The following is a 25,454-nucleotide window of genomic DNA, read 5'->3' on the forward strand; positions in this document are numbered from 1 at the left end:
TGCCTGCCAGGCTTTTGCTCTTAGTGGTTCTTGAGGGTACTTTTGAGGGTACTACATCAGATTCCTACATCATGGCAAAGCTCAACATCTGACTCCACGTTTTGGAGCCTCCTTCTCCAAAGTGGTTAATTGGACCAGTCATTATACGTTATGCATGGTGGTCTGCTGGGGGGCCTCCTCAGTTCCAGCTAGAAGGGAAAGTCAAGGTGTGTTGGATTGGGCCATGTGTATGTGATTGCTCTGCTGTTGCTGAGTGACTGCGTCTCGCTGGGGAGCTGAATCAGTTTGCCTGTGAGAGATAGAGACCAAGCTTGCCGTGCTTACAAATAGAGACAAAGGAATGCAGCGTTAGGCTGTTAAAAATGATGTTTCCCCTGTTTCACGTCTGCAGGAGACAGGTGTGCTAAGGAAGCCGCGTGAAAGGCTGAAGTCAGACACCTGGGACCACGTGCATAAACAGATAAAATTGCATTCTAAATCTGTGAGCACCGATACTGCAGCCGTGCTGTAAAGCAAGTCTTTGCCCAGTTTGGGCACAAAGCCCTGGGTTTCTGACTGCTATGGATTATAAGCCCCTCTTCTCAGGCGTCTGGGGATGGATTCCCAAGGTGAAAGGCGCGAGCTGTAGCATGCAGAGGTCACCAGCCCAGGATAATACAAACTGCATCTTAGCTAAAAGCAGGGGGCATTTGGTAGCGCACTGTCTGGTCATTTTTTTTCCATAGCTCAAACAAAAGGTCACAGGGGGAATGGGCTATGCAGACCCTTCTTATGGATCTGCTTCCAGCGGGTTACCATCCAGGGGAGAGGGAACAAGAATCCTGCTTCTCAAAGAGAAGAGGAAACTCACTGCAGCGAGGGCTGGGGGAGAAGCAGCTTCTCTTCCTGGCAGAGAGAGAAAGGGGAAGAGATCTTGCAGAACCCCCTCTGCTGGTGCAAAGGCTGCAAAGCTGGAGGGAGTTTGGTCAGAGAACAATGTGTCAGGCTTAGAAATCCGCTTTGGGATTCAGTAAGGAAGTTCTAGAAAATAGGGGCCACTCTCTCCTGGAAAATGTGGGATTTTTAGGATGCACATGCCAGCATCTGGTTGAGTGAATGGATATCATTGCTTTGCCAAAGCACCCCAGTCCACTCTCAGGTTGTAAACCTGCTCTGGACCCCTCAGCTAGTGCCAGCACCACCTAGGGTGATCAGATAGCAAGTGTGAAAAATCGAGACGGGGGTGGGGGGGTAATAGGCCTCTATAGGGACAGTCCCAATATTTGGGGCTTTTTCTTATCTAAAGTCGGGACATCGGGTCACTCTAGCACCACCACAAATGCTGTAACAAACTCCAGACAATCACCTCCTACCCAGGAAAAGCCACATACCCAAACATACTGGAGTGAGGGACAGAGACATTAAAGGGGCAAAAGTCCTGGACTAATTGCCATGCTCCAGGCCGCACTGAGTGCCAATGAAACAGACACATTGCAAGGGAGCTGAGCAGCAGAATTCCAGAGCCCCATAGATCGGTCTCCAGAGCATCCAACCCTCCCCCACTTCTCCATTGCAGAGAGGAATCCAGAGGAAAGTAACCACACTTCCCCGGGAGCCTGGGATCACGAACAGAGTGATCCTAGCACCCATCCAGCATCTGAACCTGCCCACAGACCTCAGGTCCTAGTGAGACAGGCTAGGAATCTCTTGGCACCTGCTCTGTTATACTCTGAGAGGCACCTATCCCTGCAAACCCTCCTCACAACGAAGAGTGATATTGTTCATCATACTAGCTGCAACGACTGCATTAGCCTATCATTCATCCTGCAAGATAACCCTGTCTCCAAATTGTTCCTACTTTCCAAGTCCTAGTGGCACATGCAAACCTTACATCATCTGCTTCTGTACCACCCAGGAGCTAACAATCCTACCACAAAGACCTGTATCGATGTTACACCAGAAATCTACATACACATGAATGTTGTACTAATTACCTTCACAGCAAATGGTAAGTGATGAAGGTGTAGCAAAATAAACTGTGCATTGCTTACCCCATATACCTGCCTGTAGAGGTGTGTATGGGCCTGGGTAATTAATCAACACTGAACGCTGGACTGAGCTGGCCTGCTCCCAGTGCAGGTGGGGTGCTCTGGGGATGAGTGTAAAGGAACTGGAGTCAGTGGGAAGGAGAACCAGACACAGGGAAAAGTGACCATGTGCTTTCTGTGACCAAATCTATCATCATCACTGTTCTGCAAGATGGAGAAATGGTGGCAATTCCTGCTCCAAGGATAATTTTCATGCCCACGTGTGCTGTGGTGGGCAGTTCACATGTGTAATATGAAAGGGACCGTGGCTTTCATTGGCACAGGTAATGTGTGACTCACTCCAGCTGGGAAGCAGGTGGCTGACAGGCCACTTGCTGCTGAGCCCTGTTGGTATGTTGGGGCGGATGCACTGGATTGGACCGCTGGGCTCCCCATGCTGAAGACGTTTGTTCCTAAAGGAGAAGGAATGTTCTGGCTTCATTTAAAACACCACAGCTGTTGGTCACGTTGAAAACATTTATTGTTACCAAAGCAAATTCAAAACATAAAAGAATTTTTTAAAAAAGTCTCAGACTTGAGCCCCATAGAGAAGTTCACATCTGCCTGGCTTCCAACTCCCGTGCAGCACTGTGGACCAAGGGCTGGGGCTATAGGATAAGCGTGCCGGAGATTCACCTGGGATAGCCCATCTCTCTGGAGAACTGCCCATCCCCACGTATGCCTGGGCAGCTCCAGGTTGTGTGTCTAGGGCTAGAGCAAGCGGTGCGTTCAATCCATATACACGACAGCCTTGTGTAAAAGGGGGGTGGTAGCACGGGCTCTCACCAGTCATTTCTGGGGCCTGTAAGCTCCTTGAGCTGGAGCCAGCATCTTATCTTCGGACTGAGCTAGATGAAGTGTTGAGTTAACTCGTTCTCTGCTCTCTCCCTCCTTCTTTGACCTCTCCCAGCCTGCAAAGAAATCTTTCACTCCACACTCACACTTTTGACCCTCCCCAAAATGCATTGCGATGCTTGCAACAGCGTTAGCAACATGCAGTGCTGATCTGCCTTCCCAGGAGACCCCCTGAGGGGGGCTGTGGGGGTGTGACACCTTGGGCAGGGAATGCGCATGTCAGAGCTGCGCCTGGTGCAAGGGGGCCCAGCTCACAGATGGGACTGCTAGGTGCCACTGAAGTACAATGATAAATACTGCTGAACAGAGAAAGATGTGGCTCCTGCCCCCAGGAGCGTGAAGCCTGACTAACCCGCCCCGATGATTCAGACACACTGTGCCCGGGGTGAATGGCAGGAGAGGGTCTGCCTGGCACCATGATGGGTTTGTGAGAGTGTCTCCTGCATAGCGGGGTTAGCTCTGGTGGACTGGCTGGAAGAGGTGAGATGTGAATGAAATGAGGGCGGGTGCGAGGGAGCTGCATGGGGGGCGGGGGAAAGGCAGAAAAGAGACTGGGAGATGGTACAAAGGGAGCAGGCAGTTAGAGGAGCAGCAGGAGGGAATGGGAGCAGAGTTGAGGGGCGGCATGTGCTTGGCACTCACTGGTGACTCCGGTCCGATGCCACAACCTTCTTTCTGCTGCGCATCACTGGAGAAATGATGTATTTCTCCCCTGTGATTCTGGCACCCTGAATCCCAGAGAGAGAGAGAGAGAGAGAGAGAGAACCCCAACGGTGCAAGCGGGCAGGGAGCATTAAGCCAAGCCGGGATCTGGGGTCAGATGAAGGGCCAGAGCCACTGTGAAATAATTTGATACCCCAGAACATGATGCAGCCTGAGGATGCCCAGCCCCAGACCAGGCTGCAGTGGGTTCCTGACATTGGTGGTTACATGAGACTTTTATAAGAAATCTATTTCCAGGGCGATTTAGAATCTTTGTTTCCCATTATCTTTGATCATGACAAAGGAGAGATGAAGCTCATAACGTTCTCCTGCCTGAATGGGATTAATGGGAACAGTCTTTCCATGCTTTTCTGGGGGTTCCCAACAGACACCCCCAGCCGTTTGGCCAATCCCTGTTTGGCCTGATGCAGCTCTGTGGAGTGACGGGGAAAATAACTTCTCAAACCACTTGGAGACAAAACCTAGATTTAATTTCAGTCTGAGCAGAGACTCGGCTCGGGCAGGCTTTGCAAAGAAACTCGAACTGCTTTTGTCTCTGTACAGGGATGTGGCATTTGCAGGTAGCAAGGCTGGAGCCAGGAAATCCCCCTGGATGCTGCACCAAGAGGTTCATGCAAACCCAGGCCAAAGTCAGTTCATTAGATTTCACACACATGAATCTGCTGATAAACTGCCAGCCCAGCTGTGTGGAGTGATGGAAATTCAGAGTTGTTTTCCTGAGCTTGTCTGCTGATTATTAATGAGCAATTAGTTTCCATCAGTATTCGACCACAGGTTTCCTTTGTGGGTTATATCGTTTCATGATGTATGATCGTAGAATCTAGTGACCTCAGCTGAGGTCAGGCCCTCACTGCGGCAGGCCCTGCCCTAGAAAGTTTAGTCTGTGCACAGTGTTACAGGAATGCTCCCTATCTGTGTATAGGTAAATAGTTCATGGGTAAGATGCCAGTAGATGGTGCTCAGGAATATGTGCCATAGTTGCTGGATGTTGTAGGACTGATAAAACTTGTAGCTGTGCACTGGCTCCATATGGCAAGGCTCAACACCCAGGCGGTGCAAAGCACTGCCATCCAGAGCTGGTCTCATTTGACTCCCACTTTGCACAGGTGTAAATGACGAGACAAGCAGGGGTGAATCAAGCTCTCTGGGCCTGATTCTCGGGTGCTGCTGTTCTGAGCTCTGCCACTGATCCACTGAGCAGCCTGGGGCACCTAGGGGAAGGGTGCTGGGTGAGTTAATTAACAGACTAAATACACCCTTACAGCTGAGGCTGCTGCTCTGGCCTGCTCATGTATATAAAAGAAATGCACCCTCTTTTTCAAGGAGCTGCCATGACGTTTCCATGTGTGTTTGTAGCCTGAGCTGCTCCCTCTCCCTTCTCTAACAAACTTCACCTGAGCTCAGGTTGTGTATCCAAATTGTTCCCACTTTCCAAGCCTAGTCGCAGAGCTCACCTTCCCCAGCTGCTGCTGCTAACATCTGTCTACTGAGGGACTTGGACAAGAGCAGTGAGTCAGAATAACCATGAGTGTTGGTTGAGCTCATCTACGTACGGATACATCTGGAGCATGGGACAGTCATCTGGGAGAGCAGCTCCTCATAACTTTCCCCATGAGAGTGAGTGGCAGTTTGATTTCAGGGTAAGGCTATATCCATAACAGGCTCTGGTTCACACACGCAGCGGGTAAGCTCTCTAGGGCAGGGATAGTCTCTCTCGTTGCTGGCAGTCCTGTAATAACCGAGTAATGATGGGTTGGGGGGGGGTGAGATGAGAGAAAGGAAACAAAAGTACAGCGCTGGCTGGAGGATTTTCCTTGTTTCTTGTCCAAGAGGCTCGTCAGAACCTAAAGCTGACCCAGCAGGAGAGCGGTTGGCGTGAGTGGGTCCTGTGGCTGCATTTCACAGGGCCGTGATCGGAATTGATCTCCTGTTTAAGTGCGATCACTGGATGTTCCTGATGAGAAATGGTCAGGGGCTGAGCCATAGGCTCAGAGCTTGGGGGATGAGGGTGGGATGCAGTTGCAGAGGGGCTGCATCTCGGAACTGAGGTGCATTGGCGGAATTGGGGCGGCTAAGGCTGCAATAGCAAGAAATACTGCCGGTGAGGGGGGAGGAGAGCTGTTCTCATAGTACCTGTCCAGGCAGTGCTTTCTAATGCCTTCCTTCGGCATTGCTCGCCTCACTCCCGGTTCGATTGGCTGATATAAGTCACTCTTCAGGCTGGCTCCCAGAGCCGAGAGCCGTTCCTAACCCTTATCGGTTCAGAGCTTCAGGGCACAACCAGCAGCTGAAAGAAGCTCAGAGCTGGCAGGTTTAGATGTAAAATTCTGTTCCACTGAGGCTTAGCGGGTTCTTTGATCTTGATACCACCAACGCAGACGTGAATCATTTCCCTGTTCTCACGGCAAAGCTGTGAAGTCCCCAAGAGACAGAGCGTGGCGCTGTGGTGTTCAGAGGGTCGGGGGCACTTTACCACATCCTCTGGGCCTTTGTGTGCAGCTGGCAGGACTTATCCTGGGGCACCAAGCGAGTCACGTTTAGGGCAGATTTTCATTTTTTACTATCACATAAAGATGTGAAAATAGTTGAAAGAGAAGGTGCAAATTCCCTGAAAACTCCAGCCCCACATGGCTGAACAACCCCTAACCTGCTGCTATGGGCTGTGACTCCCGGAGACCTGTTCTCCCCACCCCCCATGCAGGTAACGCCCATTGACTCGTCTTCTGCAGGATGCAGCGCTAGAATGAGGTCGTATGCCCTTTTATTAAACACACTAGGAGACCTGCCAGGCCTCTGCTTCTGTGCCAGTGTGTCCTGCCAGCATCACTCTGCTTCTCACAGCCTAGCATTCACAAGGCACCTTTAGGGTCGTGTGGAGGAGAGTATGACCTAAGAGCTGCTTCCAGTATCCCCTTCAGAGTTCAACAGCATGACCTACTAAGAGGGCATGGTAGTGACTCCATAGCTAAATCCAGACCTTCCATTGTTTTCTGCCCACTTTGGCTTTTGACTGAAGGAAGAAATCGGTTGTCTAATTTGTGGCATTAAAGCTGGAGAAGAATCTTTAGTGAGAATTTGGAAACTAGAAGATCGATTCATTCATTTGGTGCTTAGTCTCCAGCTAGTTGGGTTTAATTGTCAATATGCCACCTCTTGATCTGGTGCACCCCTTTTTCTCAACACAGAAAATATTTGAGAGTTTCAAATCTCTTCCATCCACCCACTCAGAGAACAGGGTGTTTTACACAGAAAGCTCATTCTAAAAAAGATAGTAATAAATCTCCATTTGCACTTTGCAACTGTCAAGTGGTTTATAACAGGGGCAGAGTTAAGGCTGCTTGCGTGCAAGTTAGTGATAACCTTGAATGGTCTGTGTGTGTGTGAGGGTGGAGTGTTAAGACTGGTGTCAAGACAGCTTGTGTCCCTGTGGCTTGTGACTTCCTATAGTGTTTTACGATATATTTAATGTAACAGTGTCTTGCACTTGTCAGCCCAGCCAGTAACCTGGGAAAGATTTCATTTTGGAATAAGCATTAGAACTGCACACACTGGCTTGTAAAAAGAAAAGTAGTACTTGTGGCACCTTAGATACTAACAAATTTATTTGCTCAAATAAATTTGTTAGTCTCGAAGGTGCTACAAGTACTCCTTTTTCTTTTTGTGAATACAGACTAACACGGCTGCTACTCTGAAAACTGGCTTGTAGGCTCTTGCTGATGTTCCTTAAGCAAACCTGTTTTCCAGAAGAAGTCTGAAATCACCTGTTCAGATAAGAGCAAACAAGACAGTGAGAATAAATTGCAAGAGAAGAATGAGAGTCTGTGTAGGATAGTTAAGGCAATGAACTGGGACTTTGACCTGAATTCAATTCCTACCTCTGCTGTGTCACCTTGGCTTTTCGCCTTTTGTCTCCCATCTTTTTCTGTTCAGACTCAGCTCCTCAGTGCATGGACTGTCTCTCACCTTCTCTGAGTACATAATGGAGCACTGAGCTGGGTTGGGACCTTTGGGTTCTATCATACCAATGCTAATAGAAGAATGCACTTGAGGTAATAGCGCCTTTTCGGGGGGTGATGATATTCCCCAGGAGGTCTCCATGCCCGGGGTGGGGCAGATCCTCCTTTGATGCTGTTCCTATGCTGGTGCAATTCTGCTGACTTCAGTGGAGTCACCCCAACTTACTGTCTATCTAAGGTACTTCTATGGCCTACATGGTAGCAGTGTCTGAGCAAAGAATTGAATTCACGTCTCCTGCACCCTAGGGGAGCACCCTAACCACTAGATCTTCCTTCCCTCAGACCCTAATCTAAGTAAGAGAAGAGCTGGCCCCATGCTCTTCTCTGCAGGGCTACACAGAGGCTGAAGGGGAGAGTCTGTTCACACATATGTGTGCAGCTCCCTGCACAATGAAAGGGGGTCAAGAGAAAGGGCCAGTGGTCGGGGGAGGTGGGGCAAGGAGAGCGGCATAAGGCTTCAGATAGAACCGGGTGATTGGGGCCACCTGGCCCCAATGTGCGTGAAAAGCTCTGCATGCTCAGAACCATTTTACAGCAGCTGGTGAAGGTCGTACCAACCCCGTGCAGTATTGGGAGCCCCCTGCCACTCCTGGGCAGCCCCCTCTCGCTTGCACTATGTGGAGTGAAGGAGAGCGCAAGGGTCTGTTGTAAGTGGACACTGACCCAACTGGATTCCTCTCCCTGTGTCAGGACTGGGACGATCACTGCAAATATCTGGCTGTGGCAGAGCTAGATCCACCCTTGCTGGGCCAAATGTAGCCTGCTCGATCCAGGTCCCCTGTGGATAACGCCCTCTGCCCCCCAGCCATAGCCTTACTCTGTTTGGACTGTGGAAGGGGGTCTCCTGGCAACTGTGAGCACTGAGGCCAGGGGGTGGGGGGCTTTCTCATGTCATTCACGCACCTCAGCCCTCCCACCTCGGTCTCTCTCTGCCCAGCGGACCGATTTGTTTACTCGCTCCGATTTTCAGTCCCTGCCAGTGAGTGCCTCACGCTGGTAACAACTTTTATTTTGAATGTTTGAGTTCATGCTCGTTAATCACTTCCAAATGCCCTTGTCTAAGGGCTATATTGTTTCAGCATTCAGCCACTAATTTTTGAAATCTCTGAAATAAGACTCTGTTTTCAAACATGTGCCGGAGAGTTGTTTCTTTCTGCTATATTTTTAACATATCCATGTGGTTTAATTCCATAAGAGAACTGAAGGGGACATTTTTCCATCAGGTTGTGTGGATCCCCCCTCCCCTGCTTTTTCTTTAGTGTTGTCTCTCCCAAACTACCTGGCTGGATGCCACCAGCAGCCCAGTGGCTGGTACCAAATGTGACTGGAGGTTAGAGTATGTTTTCAGTATAGTCCAGGATTGCTGCCTTGCAATATACTGATAAAAGCCCCAGATGGCCCATTCATGCTCACCTGTTGGCTAAGGACAATTGTGTCTCCTGGATACAAATAAAGAGAAACTAGGCAAGAGATTTGAAACTGGGGCCAGAAGTCTTGGCAGCTACGGAGCTCCAGGATGCACCCCACCCTCTGAGCTACCTGTTTAATACACAATAAACTGCCAAACAGACCCTAACAAACACTTCCACAGCCAGATGTTGTGGATGGGTTTCAGTGACTTTTGAGCAGCCTTAATCAGGGACTTGCTATGAACAACGACCTCTAACAGCACTGGGCAGCTGCCTGTCCTATGGGGGCAGATTAATTCTTATCCTCTTCATTTTCTGCACACAGAATGAAGCCATGTTTTAGTGTTAAGTGCCTTCAGGTTAAAAGTGTGAGCCATTTCTGCTTTCCCGTAAGGAAAGCATTGTGCAGGGGTTTGGGTCTGTGGGATTGTCAGGTTTTTTGCAAGGTGGTTACCAAGTCACCATTTGACTTATTCAAGCCTCCAAAGACTCAATGCTTCTCTCTATTGCTCCAGTGCCTGCTGAAGTCAATGGAGTGGCATGCATGTAAAACCAGTGGAAGTGAAGAGAATCTAGCTCCAAGATTTTGACACAGGTAGAGATTGATGTGTTTGAAATGGCACCTCCAAATCAAAACCAGCAGAGAAATAGCAGAGCCCTTCTGTGGAAGCTCCACCTTTAATGCATTCAGGCAGACGTGGGAAATCACTGTACAGATTATCCATTGATACTGATAATTCAGAACGATGAATGATTACAACTCAGAGATATGCAGTACAGAAATCAGAGTAGCAGCCGTGTTAGTCTGTATTCGCAAAAAGAAAAGGAGTACTTGTGGCACCTTAGAGACTAACAAATTTATTAGAGCATAAGCTTTCGTGAGCTACAGCTCACTTCAGTAATGCATCCGATGAAGTGAGCTGTAGCTCACGAAAGCTTATGCTCTAATAAATTTGTTAGTCTCTAAGGTGCCACAAGTACTCCTTTTCTTTTTGCAGTACAGAAAGGTTACCTGCTAGCTACCACACCTCAAAGGCCTTGATTGGGTCTGCACTCAGGATTCCCAACTAAACGTTATTCTGTGATTAAAGTTGCTTTTATGTTGTTTAGCTTTGGTAAAACTCTTTAAAACCACCGAATGTTCTTTACAGTCTAGCAGATAAAATAATTATTCCAAACTCACAAGATTTCAGTCCGAAAGGGTCCTGTGCTCGAAGCACAAAGGGCCAGTTTCAAAAATAAATAAGTAAATAAAACAGATTAAAAAATAAAAGAAAAAGCTGTCAGTGGAGCATGTGGTAAAATAGGTTGTAGGAAGGAGTTGTGCACAAGTTCAACACTCAACTAGCTGGAACAGCTGCTCTTCTGACCTGACTTTGAGATCAGATAGGAATTCTTCTTATCATGGCAGCTCCTAGTGACCTCAACCCAGAATGGGGCTCTGTGGTGCTAGGTGTGGCGCACGCATGTAGCAAGAGACTGTCCCTTCCCCCAAACAGTTAACAATCTAACAGGGAACATGGACAAATGGGGGGAGAAGGGAAACTTTATTAGCCTCATTTACAGATGGGGAAAATGAAGCATAAGGGGATTAAGAGGCAGATTATCAGCAGAGTTTGGCGTGCTGAGCTGGCAGTAAGGAGCCCAATGGAAGTTGCAGGGAACTGAGCACTTTGGAAAATCTGGACCCAATTGTGAGTGGGAAGCCCTGCGAAATCTGGCCCCCTGTGACTTGCCTACAGAGGCTGTAGCTGAGCTAGGAATTCAGCCCAGAGCTCCTGATTCCCAGTCCAGCACCCTCACCACAAAAACCACCCTTCCTCCCTTGCTGTGGAAAGTGTGGAAGCACTTGGATGTGTCTGAGGCTCTTCTCTCCTGCACTAGGTGAGCATGAAATGGATTTGCATTGGCCAAGAACTATTGTTTCTATTAGGGACAGTGAACGTGGGGTGGTTAATTCCCATCGGGCTGTGGCCTGGCTGTCCCCGGAGCTATCGACCTCTCTAGAACTCTTTGGATTACCGCACTCTACCATAGCCAGTCATGCCACTCTTTATAGTGGAAGCTTTGGAATTACCAGCCCCTGGGACTGCTCCATTCTGTGGATGGGACCCACGCTAACGGGAATTCATACGCTGCCATATTTGTGTCTCTTTCTGTGCTTCTCTATTTCAGAGAGCTTTAAAGGGGGGCCTCACATGGCACTGCCTGTGTGATTAAAGGCTGTCCCCCTTCCCCTCGAGTAGCACAGAGTCAGAAAAGAAAAGCCCATTACGTCATCTCTAGTCCATCCCCTGGGAAAAGAGTAGAATCAAAGGACTGGAAGGGACCTTGAGAGATGGTCTAGTCCAGTCCCCGGCACTGAGGCAGAACTAAGTATTATCTAGACCTTCCCAGACAGGTGTTTGTCCAACCAGCTCTTAAAAATCTCCAATGATGGAGATTCCACCACCTCCCTAGGCAATTTATTCCAGTGCTTACCACCCTGACAGGAAGTTTTTCCTGATGTCCAATCTAGGATTTGTTTTTCAGTGATATTTACCTCCTCACTGCTGTGGTGCTGATAACCTCCAACCTGAGAGCTCTTCCCTCAGGTCACCATTGACATACATCCAATCATCCACTCTGGACCAGGGGTTTTTGTTGATTCTGCTGTGTGGTAATTAACACTTTCAGAAACGTCGTTGTTTTGTGTCAGGTTGGTGCTTTGCCCTGGCCAGAAGACTTGCATCTGGGTGCCTGAAGTCAGGTTTTCAGGGGGGCTGGGCAGCTGTGGTGAGTGCTCAGTGCCTCTGAAAGGCAGAGCACATTTAGGTGCAGAGCTTTTACACGTCCGAGTCTGAAATTTTTGTCCACAGCACATTTCACAGAAGTAAAATAAATGAAGCTCAGCCCCTTCCTTCGATGTTATTCCAGGGAGCCAGATTACACTCAGCAGCGATGCTATTCTCCAGGGCACTGGCTGTGGAGAGTGCAGGCAGGAGACATTAGCTGGTTCTGATGGAAGGAGTGCAGGTTTTGAACACCTAGAGTGGCTGAAGCTCTTCTCAGCTTTAATTTAGCTTTCCTTGTCTGGAGGAGAAGGGGAGCTAGTTCAGCGAGGATAAATCACTCTGCCAGAGCCTCAAGGGAGCCACGTGCTGTGGGAAAGATTCCCACCAGCACAGCCCAGGACAAGCTAGCACCAGGATGCCCAGTGCCATGAATGTAGTCATTATACACTTCTTTTGTGAAGCGGATGCTGCGTGGGAGCCTATAGGCCTGGGCCCAGCTGTCAATGCTCAGCACGGGTCACATAAGCCCAGAGAAAAATCAAGTCGCTGTGTGGAGTTTCTGGGGAGATGTTTTGGTATAGAGATCCCAGTGCTGTGCCTTCTGCATTGTTGGGGATGGGGAAGTCCTAGCACAGAGCTACTCCTTATCCTGGGGAAAATCCTTAACACACGCCAGCTCAGGGGGCAGGAAAGCACTGTCACGCATGGTGTCTTAAGGGGCAGCTCAGAGCTGTGTGTACTAAGCCACTTCATGCACCTTACATCCCCCTACCTCACCGGACAGCAGCACGGACAGGCGAAGAGAAGGCCACAAGCTGCAGAAGTCAGATGTAATGAGGGCAGAGAGACATCAAAGGGCTCGGTGGCTGGAAATCTGACATGGAGACCCAGACTCTGACTAGGAGCTGACCACTGTTGAAAACCAAGTGGTCAGCCCAAGGGGAGCCCTGAAGTTCCCAAGCTAGGTAGAGAAAGCAGTGGAGGGTATTCAGTGAGGTGACAATGGACACAAGCAGTTGGACCTGACCCCTAAGGAGTCACTCACTCGAAGACAGAAGGGGCAGTGGGGGAAATTGCGCACGCGTGCTCTCTCTCTCTCTGTTTTCCTGCAAAGCCAACATGTGGTGTGAATGGAGAAAGCAGACGCCACTTGCCAGGGTCTGGCTCATTTGTTGATTCCCCAACGTCTCCTCCTTCCTGGCTGGTGTCATGCAGGTTCGCTTCTCTGACTAGAGCCTAAGGACACTTCTGAGCTTTTCCCAGCTGTTTGATTATTTTACCAACAACTCCTTGCTGCCTCCACCTGGGATTTATTAGCCAGGAACATTAATAGAATCTGTCACTGAAAAGTGTTTACACTAAAACACAGTGGAATCTCCTGGCAGGAATCTCTGCTCTTGAAGCCAAACATACAGCTATGGCTTATATCATCCAACTGGTATTGAAATGAAAGCAGAACCTGGGTCTCCTGATGAATCTAACAGGGCCATGTGCCCTTTGAGGCTCCCCAGGTTTCCCCAGGAAATGGCTACAGAGCTTGCAAAAGAGTGTTACTCATACAGTGAACTCTGGGGCTGGGTAGTCTCTGCTCCGTCCGCACAACAGACATGCTTCCTGTGTGTTCATGTGGCAGTAGAATGGGCCTGGGTTGTGAGGGATCGGCACTCATAGGAATCCTCTCAACCCAGCAGGGAACTGGAGGATCTTCCACCTCCTCTGAACAGAAACGGATCACAGCCTGAGCTGCTTGTGGCGATGGATGGGGCTGTCTCATGGAAGCTGGTGTCAAATTTGTGTATAAGATAGGGGCGAATAGGGCCAATTTACACCAGGACAGGGGTAAAGATCCATGCTGAAAACAGGTGCAGTTTGGAGCACAAATGGAAGAGCAGAGGGTAGTGTGCTCGTTACTGAGCTTGTGGGATGGAGGAGCAGGTCGGAAGTTCGCGCACGGACTCCCAAGAGACTGCCAGTGCCTGTCTGTCTGCACAAAACGGGGGGTATTTTTAGAGTCTTGGTAGTTCTCGGCTTTGATGGGTATGAAACTGTAAATGGAGCAAACAATTTGAAATGAGTTAACCACCATGACAGGCCTGTCAAGTGCGTTCCCCTGTCCACCTGCTTCCAGAGCATCACCAAAATATTACCCACAATGCCTGAGCAATCAGCACAGGCCCAAAGGGTCAGAACTGGCTCTCAGGATCCAGAGTAATTCAATCCACTGGCTCAGCCCTGGGTGACTCCTGTCACTTTTAGCAAAATAGGTGGCAGCTCCATAGCTTTTCAGACTCCCTCAGCTCCATCCCGGGCATTTGACTGATGTTGTGGCTCCTACAGCTGAGGAGACCTTTGGAAGCAGCACTTTTATTTGCCAAGCACTTAACCCGTTGGGAGACTTCATCAGTGTTTCAATGGCACACTGAATGGCTCTGCCAGTTCGGTCTGGCTCACACCAGGAGCTGGGCACCAAGTGGCCATGAATGGTGAGCGAACGGGCAGAGCCGGTATCCTGGGTCCACGCTCCAGCTTTCCGGCTCTGGCCCAGCTTCATCTCCTTCTTGAGGTCAGGAGCGATAACGAGTTTGGCATTTCCCAGCGTGTCACTCCCTGGCCTCGTGCACTCATCCCCCTTGCACGCCGCTGGGTGGGCTCAGGCGAACTCCAGCATGGGAATGGCTGGCGGTTCTCTGGGTGGAGATCCAGGCCTGGAAAAGCAGGTGATGATTCAGGCTAGGGACAAGGGGGCCTAGGCAGGACTGGATGGGGGCTTTGGTCTGCATGATAAGGGCCAGTGCGGGAGAGAACTGAGGTGTCATGGCACAGATGTCCCCTTATTGTGGGCCTGATCCTGAAGTCAGTGGGGTTTAATGGTGCTGCGAGCTCTGAGCTCTGCTAATCCTGATGCTACTGAGGTCATTAGTAAAAATCCTATTGACTTTAATGGGAGCACGGCTCAGCCCTGTGCCTGGGGCCTCAGGAGAGCACCTGCTTGCTGCATGCCTCGTAAGTGTTAGCAGTACTAACTGGCCAGGTGCACAATACATTCCCACACTCCCATTATTGATCAGATGAGAAAGGGTGGAGGAAGGGGTGGCTGCTGCCCTCCTGGGAAGGAGATTTACAACCTGCGCGTGGGGAAGTCTACACCACGCAGAGGAAAGGAAAATTCAGCGGCCCTTAAGTGGCATTTATTTATTAAGATGAGGGTGGTTTTTGAGGGAGAGATTTATGGTGGAATCTGCCTGTAAAAGTGGTAGGAGTGAAATGTTGCTCAGAGCATGTGTGGTCTTCATATCCTTTCCCCCTCTCTGCTGAAACGAAGTCTGCGGCCATAAAACTGCCTTCCCTCCAGCTGGTCTTCATGAAGCCACTACTTGCGGTATTAACATGCATGAGAGAGGCTGCTCAAGCCCGGAGCTGGCAGTGTGTCCCAGCCTCTGATCTGGTGGCCAATCGAGCCAGCCTCCTTGCCGGTGATGCATTCTGGCCATGTCTGTGACCTGCTCTCAGACAACACACCCTTCCACAGGGCAACATGAATTATGGGGAAAACTGAGAGCCTTCACACATTGCTTTTTACCAAGGGAGCAGGGATGGGCATTCTCCAGCTTTGCTCTGGGGCTATTAAGGGTCTGTCTACACACAGCCAGGAGTATGTCTCCAAGCGTGGGTTGACCTACATCCACTAGCTCCGCTCAAGCTAGAGTGCTAAAAATAGCAGTGTGGCCACAGCAGCTCAGGTGGAGTCTCAAGCTAGCCAGCTGAGACTGTACCCGGGGGGGGGGAGGGGGAAGGATTGGACTTGGGTGGTGGCTAGCCTCAGCCTGGGCCATCACGGCTACACTGTTACTTTTATCACATTGGCCAGCATCGATCTACCTGCACTGGGAAGCACCCTCCCATCTGCTGGGTAGCCTTTCCTTAGCCTGTCTGTGTAATTGCTTTGTGATGGCAGCAGGGAGTGGCCCCACAATTCGCAACACAGACTGACTCTATCAGTCCACACTGTGACAAGTCTTCTGTGCACTGCAGAAAGCCCCTGGGGTTGGATCCCATTGGCAAAGTATGACAGCCTGGTGTAAGAAAACTGATAAAAATCCTGCTCTCCATTGTGCCCCTTTCACCTTCTTAAATTGCAGCTTATCATGCATAATATGGCAATGAGCTAGTGGAGGTTCTTTCTAGCAGTAACCCTGACAACCCTCTTCATTACCCATTTCCAAAGGAATATATTTTTTGTGACGTAAAGAGAGTTAGAGCCATAAATCCTCATGGACCAAGATGACAGCATGCGCTTCTGGAATCACTAGTTCCTTGTATATAATGTGTCCAGCTTCTATATAACATTGATTTGCGATTTGCTGGGCATAATTGCTTCTGTTCAACATCACTGAGCTGTTTTCAATACACATTGTAATGTCATCTCTTACAAGAAATACAGAAAGAAGTCTCTGAGTATGCATGACTCTCAGTCAATCAGCCAGCTTCCTATAACGGAGTCAAGTAGCAAAAAGTAGAAAAGCAAAGGGGTACTTATTGATCTTTTTCTTTGGTAATTTCAGTTGGGACTTCCTTGGAATCATTAGACAGTGACTGGTAGTTCTGTTCCCTTATGGAGGGCTCGGGCTCTGAGCAATGTGTGTTCTACCTTTTCTTTTTCTGTGGCTTGATTTTGGTCTGCTGCTTTAGGGACTAAAGCCCAAGGCCACTGGAATAGGGCTAGCAGAATTTAATCATGGGTCTGCAAGAAAAGGCAGGAGACAGTTTCTGGAACAAATGTATTTTCGCATCCACCAGGAGCAAACATGACTTTGTACAATCTGTTTAGTCGTTTCTGAACACAATAACCCTGACAAATACAAGGAAATGTCTCCATTTCTCACCCACCAATTTAACTGTGCCTCTCTCCTTTTGTTTGCCCATTGTCTTCTTACAGGGCAATCTCTTTGGGACTTTTTTTGGGACTTTGGTGGTTTTTTCCACCAAATGCATCCGATGAAGTGAGCTGTAGCTCATGAAAGCTTATGCTCTAATAAATTTGTTAGTCTCTAAGGTGCCACAAGTACTCCTTTTCTTTTTGCGAATACAGACTAACACGGCTGCTACTCTGAAACCTGTCTTTGGGACTGGGACTGTCTCCCTAGGTGTTCGCGCAGCTCCCAGCACAGCAGGGCCATGACCCTGATTATCCCCCATGTACTAGTGTATAAATGTTGTTCAAGGGAACTGGGGAGCTGCAGAGGGATAGACTCATAGATTCCAAGGCCAGAAGGGACCACTGTGATCATCTCGCCTGACCTCCTGTAGAACACAGGCCAGAGAACTTCCTGAAATAATTCCTAGGGCAGATAGTTTAGAAAAACTTCCAATCTTGATTTTAAAAAACTCCAGCAATGGAGAATCCACACAACCCTTAGTAAACTGTGCCAATGGTTAATTACTCACTGTTTAAAAATGTACACCTTGTGTCCAGTCTGAATTTGTCTAATTTCAGCTTCCAGCCATTGGTTGGGTTACACCTTTCTCTGCTAGAGTGAAGAGTCCATTACCAAATATTCATTTCCCATATAGATGCTTGTAAACAGTGATCATCACCCCTTAACATGTTATGCTACATAGATTGAGCTCCATGGCTTTATCACTAGAAGGCAAGTTTTCTAATCTTTTAGTAATTATCGTGGCTCTTTGCTGAACCCTCTCCAGTTTATCGACACCCTTCTTGCATTGTGGGCACCAGAACCGGACACAGGATTCCAGCGGCAGTCACACCAGGGTGGAAATACAGAGGTAAAATCACCTCTCTGCTCCTGTGTGAGATTCCCGAGTTCATGCATCCCAAGCTTGCATTAGCTCTGTGGGCCACAGTGTTGCACAGGGAGCTCGTGGTCAGCTGATTGTCCACCACAACGCTGCCACATCTGTTTCAAAGTCCCTGCTTCCCAGGACAGTGTCTCCCCTCCTGTAAGGGTGGCCTGCGTTCTTTGTTCCTAGATGGATACACTTACTTTTAGCCATATTAAAATGCATACTATTGCATCCAGCTTGTGCCCAGCTTACCAAGCGATTCAGATCACTCTGAATCAGTGACCATTATTTACCACTTCTGCCATTTTTGTGTTATCTGCCAACTTTATTGGGGATGATTTTGTTTTCTTTCGGGTCATTGATAAAAATGTTAAATAGCGTAGGGCCAAGAACCAATCTCTGCAGGATCCGGTTAGAAACACACGCACTCAGTGATGATTCTCCATTCACAGTTACATTTTGAGACCTATCAGTTAGCCAGCTTTTAATCCATTTAATGTGTGCCACATTAATGTTAGGTTCTTGTTTTTAAATCAAAATATCACGCGCAAGTCAAAAAGGAGCCCCGGAGGTGTCAAGACACAACATGGCTCTTGAGAGGACTGGCTGGGAGGTGCATGGAAGAGCTGGAGGAGGCACTGCCAGTGGCTGGAGGAGCTGGAGAAGGCGGCATGATGGTCCCTTGGTCCTCGCAGGAGGATCTGGAATAGAAATGATAGAAGACCAGGGAAGCAGGAAACATGATTCAATGGCCAGCAAAGCATTATAGAGCCCTGGGATGTGCAGAATTAGACCAAGGAGCACCAGGGAGTAGTTAGACACAAAGAAAGGGCTGAGAGAACTGACAAGTGCTATTTATAGGGCAAAATGGGGAATTGAAAAGAGCAATGGACATGTTAGCCAGAGCCTGAGGCAGCATGTGCATTTCTCCTTTCTGAGAAAACTAGGCATAGAAATATATTCCCATGAATCTTGAGTTCTCACAGACGGTGCTTTGCTCTGGGAATGTCACTGCCTGATGTGTGCAGTGGTGTTGTAGGTGTGTTGGTCCCAGGATATGAGAGATTCAAGGTAGGGGAGGTCATATCTTCTATTGGACCAACTTCTGTTGGTGAGAGACAAGCAAGTTTTCACCTTTCTGTGAATGGCAGCTGTCCCCAGGAAAATCTCTGGCAAATACCAGACCCTTGTTAAAGGAGATCTACAGGTCTGAGCTAGAGGCTGAGTTGGCCATGCATGCTCCTTGGGAGCTGTACCCAGTACAGGACACGGCAGGCTGCATGCCCAGAGAGAACATATTATACTCTCAAATGCTGCTCTGCCACCAGGGAGAGCCTCAGAAAAGTTCTCTGCAACCCTGCAAAACGCAGGCTCCAGCTCAGTAACAGTGTTCCCCAAACCATAGAGCAGGGCCCCCCAGCCATGCTGCAGGCTCCTACCCCAAAGTTTTCACAGCTCAGACATACAAAAGTCCCTTCCTTTCAGGAGTGGTTTGTTACATTAGGGCTGTGTTATAGGGAGAAATCTATAATAATAACAAAAGCACAAAACATATATGTCAGCTTAAAGCACCAAGACTGGGAATTTCAAGGATGCACAAAATTTAGCTGGGCTCCTAATCCCCTTAGGCTCCTGTGATACCACAGCCTAAGGAATAAAGGCACCATATATAAGTTTCAGTTAATTTCTGTGGACCAAGGGTTAAGAATGTCACCCCAGGCACACAATGCCTCTCAACAGTCTGCCCCCTGTTTGTTATGGGCAAGTGAAGAACCACAAAACAAGGACATCCCATTGACCTTTTTCTCGTCTCCATGCACGTCAGGGCAAACCCGCCAGGGCTGCTGCTCTTGGGTTAGGAACAAAATCTCAGCCTCCTGCTGCCTCCTGTGAGCGCAGTGCGGCTCCCCAGGGCCCAGAGGAAGTTCCTGAGTATCTAACCACAGCTGCAGAACTAGAGACGAAAGCATCCCTCAGACCAACCGGAGAAAGTGGTGGAGTTGCAAGTCTGTTTGCTGGCCCTCTCTGGGACGCTCGCCAGAGCCTGTTTGTGTCTCAGACTTGTACCCATCCCTGCTGTCTCTGGGCAGGCCTGCCCCAGGCTAGACTGGAGAGCCCTGCCTTGTGACATTTGTAAAGCATGAAGGAGAAAGGCTCCTCCTGGAACCAGGGCTCTGCCTCAGGAAGGATGCAGGTGACTTGCTAGGGGGCCACATTCTGTGCCCTTGAATTATCATCTTTAGCTGGCTGACCCAAGCCCTGCAGTGCCATTGGCACATATAGCTTGCCAAGGCAGAGAAGGCCTGTGTTCAAACCTGGGCACCTCTTTAGGATGATGGTGAAATCAATCCTTACTGCCCTGACCTTTTAAAATCTCTCCTCTCCTACAGGTGGTTTCCAGCCCTGCAGGGCAAAATCCATTGAGTGACACTGAGCTCCTTTAAAAAAAGACAGCCCGCTTCCTGTAGAACCTGGGGAAGATTAAAGGGAAGGGGCTCTGGGGATAAAAAATGGGCCAGTGGGAAGCCTGGAAACACACCGAGGTATGCAGCTTTGGGGGAGCAAAGGGCCTTGCCATTCGGCAGTCTGTGTCCGTTCCATGCGGGTACCAGAGCTGCAGGAATTTGACTAGCTCCTTGCACAGATCATTACATTACATGGGTCTGGGACAACTCTGCAAACTGTCCCTTTGGTGTCCCTGCAAATTGCCTGCCTGGCTTGAACATCCCAGGCCCTCTTTGAGAGCAGCTTTTCTGCAGCTTCCTGAAATCGCTGTGCTATAAACTTGGCAGGAAAAGCTCCCTCCAGGTGTTGTGCATAGAGTCAGCTTCGGGTGAGCATGGCCTGCACACAGACCCCTCACCAGAGTTGGGTAGATTTTTTTCCATTTCTAACATGGCCATCCAGGAGCTCTCAGGCCCAACGTCAGCCTGTGGCTTGGCCAGGGCAGTTCTTTCCCCCTTCCCGATGGATTTTTCTGGCTTTACTGAGTCTTGTGGTGGATGCAAATGTAGCTGTCTGATTCGTTCATGCTGAACCTCCCATTGAGGTAATTTAATATATTTCTGCCTGGTGCATTTGGCAGTGTCCCCTGCGCTGGCATAGACAGCACGGCATTCAAAGGTCAGCATCTCAACCTGCAGGCAGCTCACCTGCCTTTCTGCCCCTTGCTCTGGCATTTTAGCTTTGGGAGTCACTGGCCTGGGATTCTTACAGCTTGGGGTAAAGACCTCCAACCCCCAGGGTTTGCTTGTACACACTCTTAAAGCACATGCCACCTAGAGTTGATGTTTGCTACCTGTGCCAACCGGGTTACTGACCATGATGCTGGTGTCTGGAAACACCCCCTTCTGAAGGCGGTGCTTATGGAAGCAAGTCCCGGCATTAGCCAGCTGCTGTTCTGAGTGCCACATGGGAGGAGGGGGTCAGCATCAGCACATAGCGATGGCAGTGCCCAGTCTGCAAACAGGCGGTAATGGAATGGCCACCCTTCCCGCAGGGCACTGAGTCTGCATTTTAGAGGCAGGTCATGCTACTTAATGCATTTTAAAACTAGCCCATTCTGCCAGTGAGTCCCTACACATTTCTGCATATTTTCCAGGCCATCTCTACCCCAGGAATACTCCACAGAAGGGGTAGTAACAGCCATAGGATTCTGTGTGTGAGTGACAGTAGCAGTGTTGCCAGCCTCTCATAATTTCATTACGAGCGTGTCATGTTTCTTAAAGTCCCAGCTGCTGGAGTCATGTGATTGTATCAGGCTCTCATTTAAAACCAAAAGTAAGTCTCTCGCCCGCGTGGCTGTGGAGAGAAGTTGGAAAACTTGACCCTGAAAGGCTCAGACACTAGTAGACGAATGAAAAGATCAATTTGTTTTAAACCAGGGTGTGATTTTTTGGGGGACCTGACTCATGATTTTTGAGTGGCTGGGACTGTAGTGTGTGCTGGTCCGTGCACCGAACACAGCACATGAGCAGCGGTAGCAGCGCGGGGAGGGGGGGGATACGAGTTATCTATAGAACATGCTGCAGGTAGCAACAGGCCATTAGCGAACCAAACCCCCTTCCCAGCTCCCCTCCCCCCTTGCTCTGTCTACAGCTGTTGTCTTGGAGCTGGTTTCAGAGTAGCAGCTGTGTTACTGTATTCACAAAAAAGAAAAGGAGGACTTGTGGCACCTTAGAGACTAACAAATTTATTTGAGCATAAGCTATAGTGAGCTACAGCTGAAGTGAGCTGTAGCTCATGAAAGCTTATGCTCAAATAAATTTGTTAGTCTCTAAGGTGCCACAAGTACTGCTTGTCTTGGAGCTGGACACCAGAGATCACTCTTGATAAAAGCCCAGGGTGCCTGCTGAGGAAATGCTGGAGGTGCCTGGCCTGTGTGAGGTAACCATGAGTAACAGGGCTCTGGCAGCACTCAGCGGGTATGGCTAGTGTAAGCCTGGAGTTACTGGGACTGGAGCCAGCTGGCCTGCATTAGGGAACCCTGGGTTTTAGTGTCTACATTGTATTTTAACCCCACGTTAAGACATTTCTAACCCATGCTTGGCCCTAGGGCTCTGGTGTCCACACTGAAGTGCCCAGACCTGAGTCAAAGTAACCATGTCTTGAGTCCCAAGTGCTCCCCTGCCCTGGAATGTGGCCGCTGTAGCCATAGGACCTGGTGCACTGCGGGAAAAGTTTACTGCCTGCCCTGCATGGTACCAGGAAGCAGCTCACTTGCAAAAAGCTTGATGGGTTCGCTGTCCGTTGCGAACCCTGGAGACTCTCGGCCAGTGACCCTGCAGAGTCCTGGGACCTGGGTCCGAGCCCTGGGTTAGTGCAATTGCAGTGTAGACGCAAGTGTGGGCTCACGTTGCAGTGTAGACATACCCAGCATCTCTCTCCCAAAGGAGGGGTGTGGCCCTGGACAACCCAGTGACAGCGAGTGAGGAGAAAAGAGCAATTGTTACAGAGAAGCAGGCTCAGCAGAGGCAGGTCAGGAGCAATGGAGCAGACCCCACAGCCAGACATGCTCTGCAGGAGGACCACTGATCCTGTCCAGGTGATGTGTGACAGCAGCTGCCACTAACAGGGAAGCAGTGGGGGCAAAAGATCTATCTGGTTTTAAGATTCTACTCGATAAGTTTATGGAGGAGATGGTATGATGGGATAATGGGATTTTGGTAAGTAACTGATCTTTAAATATTCAGGGTAAATAGGCCAAATCCCCTGAGATGGGATATTAGATGGATGGGATCTGAGTTACTATAGAAAATTCTTTCCTGGGTATCTGGCTGGTGAATCTTGCCCATATGCTCAGGGTTTAGCTGATTGCCATATTTGGGGTCGGGAAGGAATTTTCCTCCAGGGCAGATTGGAGAGGCCCTGGAGGTTTTTCGCCTTCCTCTGTAGCATGGGGCATGGTTGACTGGAGGGAGGCTTCTCTGCTCCTTGAAGTTTTGAACCATGATTTGAGGACTTCAATAGCTCAGACATGGGTGAGGTTTTTCATAGGAGTGGTGGGTGACATTCTGTGGCCTGCGCTGTGCAGGAGGTCGGACTAGATGATCAGAGTGGTCCCTTCTGACCTTAGTATCTATGAATCTATGAATCTATGAAACAGGGAAACTGGGCAAAAATACCTATTGACTCACTACAGCTTCCAGCAGAGGAGCCTCTTACCTCCACGTGTCACACCCCCACTATCCTGTCACACCTCCCACTATCCTCAGCCAGCAGCTGGGACAGAAAAGCAGCCCCTGCCTGTCTGTGCAGGTCTCTCCTTTCTCCTCTGAGCTACTGGAAGACCTCTGTCATATCTGTCAGATGTTAATTAATGATTTCCCCAAATGCAGGGTAAACTGGTGCAACCATTGTAATCAGAATCAGAAGCCAGAATAAGCAAATTGCCATTAGCCTCTGCTGGAGAAACAATAAACAAGGGGATTAAGTGGTCCTGTGTGGGGACAGCATGTCAGGCTCCAGGATTCCTTTGGGACACCTTGTAACGTGAGGCAGCTGGAACCATTTAAGTTCTAGTGGCAACTGTGAGACTTTCAGAGGCTTGACTGTGTTATTGATATTTGAAGGGGCTGGGGTTCCACTGCTTGCGTCCTTGCTCAGGACACACAGATCCCATCGACTGCATGGCTAGTGTATGCGTGAAAAGACACGCATTGCAACTGGTGCTGTAAGAAGTCCAGGGTGTGCAGAGGAGCCAGCATGGCAATGCTGGCCTGGTGCAGAGAGCTTTGTGTGCAGTGCAGCGAGGGTGATGGGGATCCTCTGCATTTAGGGCTCAAAGTGCCTTGCAAAGGAGCTGGGAAGTGGTATCATCATCTCCGATGTCACAGCTGGGGAAGCTGAGCACAGCGAGTCAGGGGTTCACTCAAGAATGAGACAGTGCTACATGTGTAAGTGCTGGGCGCCAGCCACCAGACTGCAGATGCCTGGAGGTCGGGTGCAGAGAACCAGAAGGTGGGGGATGCCAGTGGCCATGGGAAGGACCAGTGGCATAGTGTGGGAATAGTGTGAGGTGTCATGGAAAGCGCTTCCAGCAGCTCCATGGTGATAGCACGTCGGGAGCAGGCAGTGTCTCCTGCTGGTAGGGCATACAAACCCAGCCACCTGCCCACAGTGTGTTACGGAAATCTCTTGGCTGAGCGCTCTCAGTTCCAGTTATTGGTCTTGGCTCCTGTGTGGCGCTTGTTCTCTCTGCATGGAGAAATGTGTGTTTGCTGCCCAAGCTTTGCGTTATCTTGCAGTGAGGGGTTTGCTAGTTTTTCAAGCCTAAAACTATATTGCATTAGAGTTATATTAACTCATCTGGCACTTGGCAGTTATTCCAGTGCAGCAGTGTCCTTCCAAGCAATTCCAATCTTCAGTCGGTCACTCCAGCTGCCCAGCGTGGCTGGTAGAAATGTGATATTTTAGGCACAAAGAAAGGGTGTGCTGCTTTCTCATCAGTGTGCTCTAATCTTGCGCCCCTGCAAATTCCCCTGCTGGCCCTGTGTGCGGGTCCTGATCCCTGGGCTCTTCAGCAGGGAAGGCACAACAGGCTGGCTTATTATGTGAGTGCTGTAGGAAGCGCCTACCTGGAGAGCTCTCACCAATGGGCCATGGTGGTTGTGCTAACATAGACTGAGTGCCCTTGCCTTGCACACGTGAACACGGCAGCTCTGCCACAATGGTTGATGTTCCCTAGAAGATGCCTCAGCTGCTGATTCTGTTGCTGCCAGCTATGCTCAAGGCCCGGATCCTCTGCTCCCACTATGGCATTTATCAGCATGGTATGCTGTGGCTGCACATTCACCTCCTGGACCGGCAGCATTTGGCATGAGCTGTGAAGGCACAGCTAGTGGGTCCTGTACGTGCTTCGGAGCATCTCATCTCAACAGGACAACAGGGGCCAAAGAAACTGAGCCTGAGAGTGGTTGAACCGGAGATCTGTGAATGTTGCTCCCCGCTGTGTGTAGGAGGGATGTTCATTTCAGGGCTCCAGGCATTTCAGCAACAGGGTGTACACTAAAGCATTCCGGGTAAAGAGCTGAACTGTGCTTTCCACTTCAGACTTTGTCTGCCACCATCTCCACGTCCCCATCAGTAGCGATGGGATACTGGTGCCATCTCATGGTGAAGGAAGGGAATGGGCCATGGAGCAAGTACCGAGAGGAGCCAGGAATGCCCTGCTGAGAACTTTGCTGAGAAAACAGCTCTCCAGGAGCAGAGGCAGCGATTAGCCTCTTGATAAGCCCTTGACAGTGGTTAGCCCACTCCTCTTCAACACCCCCTTTCCCGAGTGCTCTGGGGATCTGCTGCCCCTGT

At 49.5% G+C, this 25,454-nt stretch overlaps 1 protein-coding gene across 6 annotated transcripts in view; it reads left to right on the top strand.

The window, feature by feature from the left end:
- The first annotated feature begins 4,985 nt into the window (after positions 1 to 4,985).
- The window catches only part of ZMAT4 (zinc finger matrin-type 4), a 208,860-nt gene continuing 188,391 nt past the window's right edge, over positions 4,986 to 25,454 (top strand). For all 6 annotated transcript variants that reach the window (XR_006277146.1, XM_043503115.1, XM_043503108.1 and 3 more), the window contains exon 1: positions 4,986 to 5,284. The gene's annotated coding sequence lies outside the window, so the exon portion shown is untranslated. The remainder of the gene's footprint in view (positions 5,285 to 25,454) is intronic.

Source organism: Dermochelys coriacea, chromosome 26, assembly GCF_009764565.3.
Source record: "Dermochelys coriacea isolate rDerCor1 chromosome 26, rDerCor1.pri.v4, whole genome shotgun sequence".
NCBI classification, from domain to species: Eukaryota; Metazoa; Chordata; order Testudines; family Dermochelyidae; genus Dermochelys; species Dermochelys coriacea.